The 13,258-nt window shown below is 44.2% G+C and overlaps 1 protein-coding gene across 8 annotated transcripts in view; it reads right to left on the reverse strand.

Annotated features, from left to right (window-relative positions):
* The window catches only part of PIP5K1B (phosphatidylinositol-4-phosphate 5-kinase type 1 beta), a 120,300-nt gene extending 112,101 nt beyond the window's left edge, over nt 1-8,199 (reverse strand). For 3 of the 8 annotated variants that reach the window (XM_084834363.1, XM_084834364.1, XM_084834359.1), the window contains exon 1: nt 7,036-7,578. The gene's annotated coding sequence lies outside the window, so the exon portion shown is untranslated. Of the gene's footprint in view, nt 7,603-8,060 lie in introns of those variants that run through there. The other 5 variants (XM_084834357.1, XM_084834356.1, XM_084834355.1 and 2 more) reach the window with 3 other exon arrangements.
* Between the last annotated feature and the right edge of the window lie 5,059 nt (nt 8,200-13,258).

Below are 13,258 nucleotides of genomic sequence, written 5' to 3' on the forward strand. Positions count from 1 at the left end.
CAGAGTGTGCCTAGGATTGCAGCCATAGTCATACTTACTTAGGTGAGTCCCTCTTAGGTCAATTGGACTTATCTCTTAATACATTTGTTTAGGGCTGGGGCGCTGACCCCTCTAATTTTGCTCCTATTGAAAACTTCGGTCATACAGTATCAGTTCTATTATCATTATATTAAGAACAAACTTGGAAAATGAATTTGCAAATAAAACAAAATCCAGACTCAATATATATGCTCCTTCAAACTTTTGAAAAGTATACCTTTGTATTAGTCACACTATAATGTTGGTAGGTTTATTTCACTGCTCTGGCCACTGGCCAGTGCGACATAAAATCATACATTTGCAGAAATATAAAATTTTAGAAGCAGCCTCCAAATAGTCAGATCTTTCTATGTATAGATCATATAATTTCTGCTGCCACTGCCTTTAAAAAAAACGCAAACTAATGCAAGCCCACCCCACCCCCACATGTCTTGTATATAATGTCTTCAAATCTAGCTAAGCAGAAGTTATTATTAGCTTTTATGTAATCATAATGGGTATAGAATCTGCAGGGTGAGTTTATGAATATGGAAAGAGGTGAAGCTGCGGGCTCTGCTACACACTGACACATTCTGATACCCAGATCAAAATAAGCTCATCGGAACTACTAAACGAAAGAGAATGAGCTAAGATACAAATAGTATAAGAAGAATGATAAAAAGTACATATTCAGTTACACAAAAGTAGCTTCAAAGCTTGTTTACATAACTGGGGTACCAAAGTAGTGGTTGAGGTTATGAAGCCCCTTCTCACAATTGCCAACACTGCATACTGCCTAAGAACGCTACCCAACTCTGGCTACACATTTGTATGCTTAGCTTAGCCCAAAACGCATCTGATGAAACGGACTCTAGTCCACAAAAGCTTAAGCCATAATCAATTTGTTAGCCTTTAAACTGCCACAAGACTCTTTCTTAGTTTCACTACAATAAAATTAACACAGCTACTCCTCTGTAAATTTACCTTAGATGATACACCAGGGCCCAGAAAAAGCACCTGACACAATTCAGGGGCTCTATGTATTTAGGTGAAGCAGGAATTTTTCCCGATATTCAGGGCCCTGATTGATAGGTCAAAGTAAAGTTTGATAGTTACTAAGCAGACTAAAACAGCTTATTTTCATCAGTGAAAATGAAATGCCTATATTTGGTAGGTACAGTTTCAATAGTCATATTTGAGAAATGATCAGATTGGTTCATCATTTCCATAGAAAAGCCTCCTTTATCTGGAAGAGGTGTTGACTGAGTTGAGAACTTAAGTGTATGGCCAACATACACAGATGCAGATTATTTAATGTTGACCTAGTTATTATTATTTTTTAATTAAAAATCCAATTACAAAAACAATCCATTTTTATTTTTTAAATCATCGATTTTCATCCACTCTGCTATACTGTTTTTCTGTCTTACCTAACTCCTCTGCCTCACTTGACACAGCTCTTCCACAATAAACACAGAACAACAATCCTATCCTTTCTGTCTCTTTGCACATGTAATTTTAGTCAGAAATACAGAAACTGAAAGCCCAGAACTTTCAAGAAGAGCAGGTAATTAGTCTGGACAGAGACATTTCCATGAGACGAAAAACTACAATGAACGTCCATGTTTGACTGAATGTCCTACCAATGCATGAGTGTGATAGAGTCATTAAATTGTTTTTATGAGACTGTAAGTGTAGGTTAGCATAGTTATGATAAGACTTAATTGTAACGATGTGATTTTTTAAATAAGAGGAACATTTAATATTGTACTTATTTTTTTAAAAAATGAATAAAAACCCAATTAAAATTTTTTTAAAAAAGAGAGCCAGTGTGGTGTAGTGGCAACAGTGTTGGACTAGGAGCTGGGAGATCTGGGTTCTAGTCCCCATTCGGCCATGGAAGCTCACTGGGTGACTTTGGGCCAGTCACAGACTCTCAGCCCAACCCACCTCACAGGGTTGTTGTTGTGAGGATAAAATGGAGAGGAGGATGATAATGTAAGCCGCCTTGGGTTCCTTGCAAGAGGAAAAAAGGCGGGGTATAAATGCAATAAAATAAACAAATAAATAAAATAAATAAATTTATTTTTTAAAATTTAATCATTGATTTTTATCCACCCTGATCCACTCAGTGGTAGACTACATCTAAAGATGTATAACTTTACTCAGCTGCCTTTCAGGTTGAAAAAAATGAGACAAGATTCAGACTGAATTGCTTTAGGGCTCTTCAGATACAAATGCCTAACTCACTGCTTCTCTCTCTCTCTCTCTGGGAGCATTCAGACAATCGCAGAGGTAAAAGGATCCACTGTGGCTTTCCCCCCTGCCCTTGTGCATGCTGTGCATGTGCCAGTCATTTGCATAATTAACCGTGCAGTACAGGTTGCCATGTTGTCCAAAACCAGTGCACGGTGCGGCTTCATACTCACCCTACAACCCCTACTGCAAGTTTTGGGTTGTAAGGTGGGTACAAAGCCATCCCCACTGTGCCATGTTCAGATGACATGCCAACCCGCACTACAGCACGCACAATTATACAAACAACATGCAGAGGTGGGGGGAGAAACCACGATGGCTTCTTTTACCCCCATGATCATCTGAATCCGGACACTGTGTAAATAAGGTATTATGGGCGTGGCAAAAATTACATGAAGGAATGGATAGATTGATTGACACATGTACAATGAAAAAAGGAATATCTTGGAAGAAAAAGCCCTTTACGGGCCAAAGCATAAACTGACCTGGTTCGCACAGCATGGCTCATTGTGAGTCATTTAACCCATGACGAGCCACGGTACCTACAGGTGACACTTTGCATATCCAACTTCCACTCAGGGGTTGTCATGTTGTGCAAACCCGGCGAGCATGCATTATGTGAGGGTTGTTTAATGCACTGCAGCCTCCCATGGGTTATTTCTAAAATAGGAATAGTTTTGACAGATAACCAATGGTAGGCTGTTGTGTCATGCAAACCATCCCACTATGTATGCCAGGTTGATCTTAACTAAAACATGCCATTTTGAGGTTTCTGAAGAATAAGGCAGTTTCCATTAAGTGTTTACAATTTCATAACTCTTTCATAAGTTTCAGATACAGACTAGAAGGGAACACCATCTTTAAGCTTCTTTTTTTAATTCTTTGGCACTGGCAGGATGGTATAGACACATCAACATAACATGCACAATGATAGGTTGCCCTTCAAAAGTCTGAGACAGTTTTTTTCGTATTGTCAGCCCTTGCAGTTAAAGTTTACTTGATTAACTGAACCAATTAAAAGCTTGCAGCAGATGTAGTAACTCAGTTTGGAAGATGCAAAAGGTTTTACATAATTGTTGACTTGACAATGAATATATTCCACAGTAATACTTGTGTCATACAACAGATAATGCTACACATTTCTCTTCCAGATACAAAAATAATCTCATCGAAGAAATGCATCAATCATTTTTTACATTGCTTGTGTTTTCATGGAGTCTTCAATAATTTCAAGAAAATAATTTAGGTTGAAAATCCTATACAAACTCAATGGGAATTATTTCTCAGTAGACATGTATAAGATTGCACTGGTAGTGTACAGAAAAAAATTCAAAATTTATGTGAGGTCCACTAATGCCAAGGAGTTAAAATTCTCCTTAAGTATAAGTGAAAAAATACAAAGAAAAAGATCCATCAGAAACACTAACTTTTGTTCACATCCCAGAAGCAAGCAGATACTTTATCATAGTGCTCTATTTTTCATAACTTTGATTTTATGAAGAGACTTAAAAATTGTTCCATTCATCCTTAATGCCTGTTACAACTATTCCTATTTTATAAATAGGGTTTTTATTCTTGCTCCTATGCCTATAAACAGCATCCTTGATCTGTAGCAATTAACACGTGCTTATTTTCATGAAAAGCTTCAGCTGCCAATTTCTGCAGATCAAGCTGCAATGGCACAATAGTAAGCTAGGGAGGGGTGTTTTTCTGACCAGTTGACAGCCCCATTAATGAATGGGAAATCAAGACTGAGAGACAGTTCCTGAGGTCATGCAATGAACCCGTGGAAAGGGAGAAGGCAAGGCTCTCTATCAAACTCACCTCAATGGCTGCCACCAAATGAAATAAAACAGACAGGCTACATGGGTTCACAGAAAGATTTATGGTACATGGTGAAAACTTCCCATGCTAACTGAGCAAACCAAGTGCTTAGGGAATCCTCAGCACTGGTTATCAACTGTACGGGTTGGGGAACATACCTCCCTGTATTATGCATGAACCGGAAGCAGGCAGGGGTAGGCTGTCTCTCATGGATCAAACTGGCAGAAATCATGGAGAACTTCATGTTTCCTAGCTACTCTAGAAACTTTATGTGGCTGCATTCAGATGTAAAGCCATGGATTAGTGTTATGAGAATGAGCCTGGTCTCACACATTCTCCTCAGCCCTCCGAGGTAGCAGTGATCAGAAGGTTCTACTTCCGTTTTAGATTAACCACAGTTTAGCATATTGCCCAAACCTTAAACTGTGGTTAAGCTTAATTATGGTCACTGAAAAAACAAGCTTCATAAACTCTGTCTTGGGTCCAACAGTGTCCTCCCACCAGCAGAACTGGAACTACTGATGGAAGATATTTCCCCTGCACACACCCCAAATCTGGTCTGGAAGGTTGGGGGACTATCCAGAGCAGATTTGGGGTGTGTCCGGAGGCCTGGCGGGGGGGGGGAGATGAGAGAACAGGGAAGTCTCGCAGTGCAAGCAGAACTCTTTTCACATAATATTGGATTTAAGCGTATAGTCTGAATTTTGCTTGTTTCCACTAACTGTGGTTAAGAATAACCACAGTTCATCCAGGTTCAAGTGACACAGCAAGCTGCAGATAATCTAAAACAGAAGCAAAAGCTTCTGAAATGCTCATGGCTACATCAGAGGAGAAGGGGATTGAGTGGAACACACAAGCCCCGGTGGAGGCTAAGCTCATTCTCATAACACTGAACTATGTTTTAGTATTACATCTGAACCATCCCAATGAGTTGCTCCTCAGATTTGAGGATTACTGATAAACCCCTTAAAGGTTCTCTCTCATATACTTCCCATACCAAAACATTTTGAGATTCAGATAAAATCCACTTGAGGAAAGGCCCTGAACCCATTTTTTCAAGGTAACATGAACTAGGTGCTACTGACATTTTCTTCAGCTGACCTAATGCAACAGTACTTGTATGGAAAAAAAATTAAAACAAAGATAACCACAGCAAATACACAAGGTGTGTTTTGCCTATAGTGAAACAGAAAATTCTCCCCTGCATTGACTACGTAAAGCACTGCAATACCTATTCGTTCCAGGAAGCAATGCTATTTTAGGCAAATAACCTCGTGATAATGCAAGGCAAACTTCATATATTGAGCAGAAAGCATCCTTTAAGGGCATTATGCAGCAAAATTAAGCACGCTAAAACCACATCTATATAATTTCATAATTTCTCCATGCATCCAAGCACAATGTTGAGCTATTGGTACCCCCTCCCACAGCCAAGGAAAGGCAACACATGAACATCTTTCTCCTAAATTTCTTTTGGCAGTAGAATAATCTGGTGCCTCTTTTTTCTACTAAAATCATGTATTTCTTACCCCACCCTCCCTTATCCTTAACTTTGAGAGGAAGAAATTCAGTTAAGTGTTACAAAACAATATTTTATGAATTACTTCAAAAGGCCGAAGATTTAACCTTCATTTTATATGCAAAACAATTATATACAGCAGGTGCTCCTTTACTTAACAAATAGCTCATGTACACATTTATTAAAATAATTTGGCATCCAAATCCTAAACACACCATTCTGATGCACCCTTGGAAATCAATGGGTCTTGCTTCCCCTGATGTGCTTACGACTGGGGTATGGAGTGATTCAATGAGATAAAATCTATTACCTTCGTAGTGTTTCATCTTACTGGGAAATGGAGCAAATGAACAGACCAATCAATCTTCTGCTGTACATTTTAGAAAGATTTCTGAAGAAGCTATAGAGAACCAAGATCATGATTAGAGGGAGATGGCCTAGCAATAACAGAGGTCTCACTGTTGCGCTTCTTCACAGGAGGATGCTTCAGTTACCAGAAGGCAAAACTGGGTAGGGGGTGGGAAAGAATTTATTTAATGCCTTGATTCTTACAGGCAGCCAAGAAGACCGGCTGTGTTCTTTGCCTGTTAAGGACATCTACAGACCCAAGCAGGAAGCTTCTTTTTGGTTTGCTGGGGGTGGGGGTGGGGGGAATGCTGTAGTACAAATTGTGACATGTGTACCTGTGGTAATGACTGTTCTACAGGTCTGATTTTACTGTTTGACATAAACTATCCATCTCAACAACTTCCTCGAACCCTATAATCATCAGCCACCTCTGCCACACAAGACAGCAAGTTAAGCACCTGCAAAAACTGCCCAATTTGAACACGAAAAGGGGGGAGGCGGGAGTAACACCCCATATCTCGCTTCTGAAACTCAGAAGAATCTCAAGCATTGTAAGCCCCATTTCCTAACCCCTACTGACCGGTGATCGTGTGAATTGGTTTGGGTATCATTTCTGTTTTGAGAGAGAGAGAGAGAGAGAGAGAATCTAAAGCTGTGCAGTATATTGATGGCACAAACAGCAACACCCCTCCACCTGTTCAATCCGGATTCAAAAGCAAGGAAGGAAACAAAACGGGGTGGGGGTGGGAGAGAGCCTTTCCGGGTGCCATTTCTTAATCGAGCGCCACACGACCCCTACCTTCGCCAGCGAGCCTCCCCCCATTCACCTTGGCGCCAATCCCCCTCTGGAGCCGTAAGGCGTCGTCCCCCCCCCCCGCCACACGGCTCCCCAGCGCCCCTTCCCTTCCCTTCCCTCCCCTCCCCATTCCCACTCCTCTCCAGCAGGCTCCAGTTCTGTGGAAAGGCAAGAAAAAGCGCGGGGGGGGGGGTGTTTCCCCTCCGCGAAGAGCTGTGGAGAGACAGCCTGGAAGACGGGCCGGCCGGCCGCACCGGCTCTCCCGCACACCCACCTCCAGCAACTCCGAGCTTGCCGCAGGCGACGCAATTCCAGGAGCCCAAACCAACTCCAGGCCAGCAGCCGCAGGAGGGAACTGCGGCGGCGGCCAATCGCCTCGCTCTCCTCCGCTCAGCTCGCGCTCCGGCCCGGCTGCGCCTCTGCGCCGTTTGGCGGCAACGGCTCCCCCAAGGCAGCCCGGCCAGTCTCCTGGCCGGCTGCAGCCGCCTCTTTCCCCTCCTCTCGCCGCTAGGTCCCACGCCGGGCTTCCCTTCTGCCGTCCTGCTCTGGCCCTGCTGCTTGAGGAGTCCCCTTCCTCGCAGGGGAGAGCAGCCAGCCAGCGTCCCCGGAGCGCAGCGCAGCGCGCGCACGGTCCGCCGGCCTCCCGCTCGTCCTCCTTCCAGCTCCGGGCCTGGCGTGGGGAAGGGGGGCCAGAGCCCCCAAACGGCGCTGTCGTCGGCTCAGGCCCCTCCCGCCACCCGGCAGCACCGAGGCTCTTCCCCTTCCTTTCTGCCCTCCCCCTCTCCTCCTCGCCGCCTGGACGCAGCCTTCAGCTCTCCCCGGCTGCCCGCGCTCGCCCTCCCCTTAATTCCAGCCCCCTCCCGCCCCGGCCGCTTGCTTGCGCTCCAAGGAGGGCGTGTGAAGGCGCGACGTGCTGCCCGAGAGCTCCGGCAGAGACGCACAAGGCCTCTGTGGGAGGAAGGGATCCCGCAAGGTCTGCCTGGGGGAAGGCGGAGAGTCGGGCTCATTGCCTTGAGGTTCGCAGAGTGCCGTGCACGACTTCTGGTTTCCAAACGCGGCGGAGGCGGAGGCGGTGGCGGCGAGGGGGGATTTTGTTGTCTAGATCAGGGCTTGGCAGACTTCAGGCTTGCGGGACTGACGCTGTTTTTGTCTAGAACCGCGAGACCTCGCCTAGAACCGCGAGCCTGGTGCAAAAAGACACACGCTTAGAATACAAGAACGCTGAGATCAGGAATCGGTTTTGAGAGTGGCAGAATTGAATGGAGCACCCAGTCTTTCCACATAAAAACTCCTGCTTACCCCAAGGCAGCGGTCTTCATTTCAGCAGTATGAGTTGTTAAACAGTTGGGAGCCAGAAACCCTTGCTTTGTTGTTCAGTCGTTCAGTCGTGTCCGACTCTTCGTGACCCCATGGACCATAGCACGCCAGGCCTTCCTGTCCTGCGCTCTCTCCCGGAGTGTGCTCAAGTCCATATTCATTGCATCGGTGATGCTATCTAGCCATCTCATCCTCTGCCGTCCCCTTCCCCTTTTTGCCTTCAGTCTTTCCATCAGGGTCTTTTCCAGAGAGTTTTCTCTTCGCATTAGGTGGCCAAAATATTGGAGCTTCAGCTTCAGTATCTGTCCTTCCAATGAGCAGTCAGGGTTGATTTCCTTTAGGATTGACTGATTTGACCTCCTTGCAGTCCAGGGGACTCGTAAGAGTCTTCTCCAGCACCACAGTTCGAAAGCATAAATTCTTCGGTGCTCAGCCTTCCTTATAGTCCAGCTCTCACAGCCATACATTACTACTGGGAAAACCATAGCTTTGATTAGACGGACCTTTGTCGGCAAGGTGATGTCTCTGCTTCTTACTATGCTGTCTAGGTTTGCCATAGCTTTCCTCCCAAGGAGCAAGCGTCTTTTAATTTCATGGCTACAGTCATCGTCTGCGGTGATCGTGGAGCCCAAGAAAATAAAATCTGTCACTGCTTCCATTTCTTCCCCTTCTATATGCCAGGAAGTGATGGGGCCAGATGCCGTGATCTTAGTTTTTTTAACACTGAGTTTCAAACCAGCTTTTGCACTCTCCGCTTTCACCCTCAACAAGAGGCTCTTTAGATCCTCTTCACTTTTTGCCATTAGGGTGGTATCGTCTGCATATCTGAGGTTGTTGATAATTCTCCCAGCAATTTTAATTCCGACCTGTGATTCATCCAACCCGGCATTTCTCATGATGTACTCGGCATATAAGTTAAATAAGCAGGGTGACAATATGCAGCCTTGTCGTACTCCTTTCCCAATTTTGAACCAAGTGGTTCTTCCATGTCTGGTTCTTACTGTTGCTTCTTGACCCTTGTACAGGTTTCTCAGGAGACAGGTAAGGTGGTCTGGTACTCCCATCTCTTTCAGAATTTGCCAGAGTTTGTTGTGATCCACACAATCAAAGGCTTTACCATAGTCAATGAAGCAGAAATAGACAATTTGATCTCTAGTTCCTCTGCCTCTTTGAAACCCAGCTTGTACTTCCGGTAGTTCTTGGTTCGCATACTGCTGAAGCCTAGCTTGTAGGATTTTGAGCATAACCTTGCTGGCATGTGAAATGAGCGCAATTGTACTGTAGTTTGAACACTCTTTGGTGTTGCCCTTCTTTGGAATTGGAATGTAAACTGACCTTTTCCAGTCTTGTGGCCGCTGTTGAGTGTTCCAAATTTGTTGGCATATTGAGTGCAGCACTTTAACAGCATCATCTTTTAGGATTTTAAATAGCTCAGCTGGAAGACTGTCATCTCCGCTAGCTTTGTTGTTACTAATGCTTCCTAAGGCCCACTTGACTTCACTCTCTAGAATGTCCGGCTCAAGTTCAGTGATGGCACTATCATGGCTATCAGGGACATTCAGATCTTTCCTGTATAGTTCTTCTGTGTATTCTTGCCACCTCTTCTTAATCTCATCTGCTTCTGTTAGGTCCCTGCCTTCTTTGTTCTTTATCATGCCCATCCTTGCACAAAACGTTCCCTTGAGATCTCCGATTTTCTTGAAAAGATCTCTAGTCTTTCCCATTCTGTTGTTTTCCTCGATTTCCTTGCATTGTTCATTTAAGAAGGCCTTCTTGTCTCTCCTTGCTATCCTCTGGAACCCTGCATTCCGTTGGATATATCTTCCCTTTTCTCCCTTGCTTTTCACTTCCCTTCTTTCCTCAGCTACTTGTAAAGACTCATCAGACAGCCACTTGGCTTTCTTGCATTTCTTTTTCTTTGGGATGGATTGAGTTGCTGTCTCCTGAACAATGTTACGGACCTCCGTCCATAGTTCCTCAGGCACTTTGTCTATCAGGTCTAATCCCTTAAATCTATTCCTCACCTCCACTGTATATTCATAAGGGATATGATTTATGTCATACCTGAATGGTTTAGTGGTTTTCCCTACATTCTTCAATTTAAGCCAAAATTTTGCAAGAAGCAGCTCATGATCTGAGCCACAGTCAGCTCCAGGTCTTATTTTTACTGACTGTATAGAGCTTCTCCATCTTTGGCTGCAAAGTACATAATCAATCTGATTTCGATATTGACCATCTGGTGGTGTCCATGTGTAGAGTTGCCTCTTGTGCTGTTGGAAAAGAGTGTTTGCTATTATCAGCGTGTTGTCTTGGCAAAACTCTATTAGCCTTTGTCCTGCTTCATTTTGTACACCAAGGCCATGCTTGCCTGTTATCCCAGTGATTTCTTGACTTCCTACTTTAGCATTCCAATCCCCTATGATGAAGAGGACATCTTTTTTTGGTGTTAGTTCTAGAAGGTGTTGTAGGTCTTCATAGAACCGATCAACCTCAGCTTCGTCGGCCTCAGTGGTTGGGGCATAGACTTGAATTACTGTGATGTTGAATGGTTTGCCTTGGATTCGTACTAAGATCATTCTATCGTTTTTGAGATTTATTTATTTATTGCATTTATATCCCACCTTTTTTCCTCCAAGGAACTCAAGGCGGCATACATAATTCTCCTTCTCCTCCATTTTATGCTCACAACAACAACTCTGTGAGGTAGGTTGGGCTGAGAGTCTGTGACTGGCCCAAAGTCACCCAGTGAGCTTCCATGGCCGAGTGGGGACTAGAACCTGGATCTCCCAACTTCCAGTCCAGCACTCTAGCCACTACACCACACTGGCTCTCTAGATTGTACCCCAGTACTGCTTTTCCCACCCCTTTACTGACTATGAGTGCTACTCCATTTCTTCTAAGGGATTCTTGCCCACAGTAGTAGATATGATGGTCACCTGAATTAAATTTGCCCATGCTTGTCCATTTTAGTTCTCTGATTCCCAAGATGTCGACGTTCAATCTTGCCATCTCATGTTTGACCACCTCCAGCTTACCTTGAGTCATTGATCTTACATTCCAGGTTCCTAAACAATACTGTTCTTTACAGCATCGGACTTTCTTTTCACCACCAGACACATCCACAGCTGAGTGTCCTTTTGGCTTTGGCCCAGCCGCTTCACTCTTTCTGGCGCTACTTGGAAATACCCTCTGCTCTTCCCCAGTAGTATATTGGACACCTTCCGACCTGAGGGGCTCATCTTCTGGCGTCATATCTTTTAGCCTTGTGATATGTTCCATGGGGTTTTCTTGGCAAGAATACTGGAGTGGGTTGCCATTTCCTTCTCCAGTGGACCACATTTTGTCAGAACTCTCTGCCATGACCTGTCCGTCTTGGGTGGCCCTGCATGGCATAGCTTATGGTTTCACTGAGTTACGCAAGCCCCTTCGCCACAACAAGGCAGTGATCCATGAAGGGGAGAAACCCTTGCTAGTCTACCGCAAATCCACCAGAGATCTTCCAGTAGATCTACCGTCTGCCTACCACTGATCTAGATCCTTTCCTTTAAGGAAACTATCGTTTTGGGCTTGGGTTGTATTTTCTCTCAAGGCCACACGCCCCTTAAACCAGAAGGTGGACTAAATGCTTGCAAAATATTGTTTAGCTGTAAAATCCACAGAATCCTGTGTCGTCTTGAAAGACCAACAGATTTATCATGGCATAAGCTTTGGTCCACTTATTCAGATACAAAGTATCTTTTATCACAGTAAAACTATTCCTGTTTGTATGCATGTGAACTATGTACAAACCTTCATGTAGTTGATCTGGACTGAAGTCTCTTGTAATACCTTGTCCCAGGCAGCCATGTTCATTTTTGCAACTTTAAAAAAAATGCAAAATTGGAACCACCAAAGCCATCTACTCATTCAGCCATGCCCTTGTCTAATTTCTTGGGCTAATTTCTTCCCCACCTGGCAACAGAGAACTTCGGCTATTGGGCAGTATAGAAATGTAATAAATAAATAACACAGCCACTTCTCACAATCCCTTCTCAAGACACCCTCTTCCCTTTTAAGGAGAAAGACTTCTTGGTACACTGCATTGAAATTAACTGGAGTATATAATGATACAACTATACACATACACAAGTTATGGGGTTGAACTTGTGCTGGAAAGCAGCAAGCAACGTGGCTCTTTGTGTTAGACACATGGATCCAGGGAAGGAAGAGTTTTTGCTTCATCACAGCACTGCTGGGAAGTAAAACTTTCATGTACCACAAGGAATTATATTGGTGGGATAGGAGATGAAATTCTGGAAAAAACAGGGCTGGCCCGAGACATTTTGCTGCCCAAGGGGAAGGACAAGATGCCTGCCCCCATTCCACCTACAGAAGGATAACCAGACTGGCAGGTGAAGCTCACGTCAGCACTGGAGAAGGGAACGCATTCTTCACTAGGCTAGCTTAGGGCATGCAGGCCAGCCATGTGGAACGCTGTCCCTCAACGGAGGGGAAGCTAGGGGGCAGCTACTGCTGTCCGCACCACCCATCATCTGCTGCCTGAAGCAACTGCCTCACTCTGCCTGGTAGGGCCGCCTCTGGGAAAAGCGTATATTAAGGGGAACTGCACAAAGTTAGATTTGTCAAAACGCTTCCCTGTGTTTTCAGGCACTTGGTCCTGTTTAATGTTTTAGTGGTTTAGTTTTTTTCATTTTTATACACTGCTTGCAATTTAAACTTATGTATTCAAGCTACCCTGAATATTGTTACTGCAATTGCAACAGAAGGGTGGGGTAGTTATGATCCTAATAAAAATAGTTGTGGGGTTGAAAGTGAAACTAAATGTAACAAAAGAGCTGGTCTGGCACAACCTCATTCCGAAATGTCCCAGCACCATAGATCTCCCTTATTTCCAGAACCTGGAAAGCCCTATCACTCTGTAGAACACAGTTCAAAATACCACCCTTTCTCCTGATCCATTTCCAGAGTGGCTTTTAAAGCCCCTTTTGATGTGTGTTTTCCTCCTTAAAGGAATATATGTGAGAACATTACAGTGGAATGCTGAATCTACACAGATCTTGCAGTACAAATCTAATTACTGTGGATCTTTCAGGCAAAAAGATGTGTTTTCCCACACATTTATCCTTAGAAAAGAGCAGGGAGCAACAAGAATGCCATCCATTTCAAGGAATCCAAAAGAT

The sequence above is a fragment of the Heloderma suspectum genome, chromosome 2 (genome assembly GCF_057233095.1).
Source record: "Heloderma suspectum isolate Gila_16-S chromosome 2, 16-S_ref, whole genome shotgun sequence".
NCBI lineage: Eukaryota > Metazoa > Chordata > Lepidosauria > Squamata > Helodermatidae > Heloderma > Heloderma suspectum.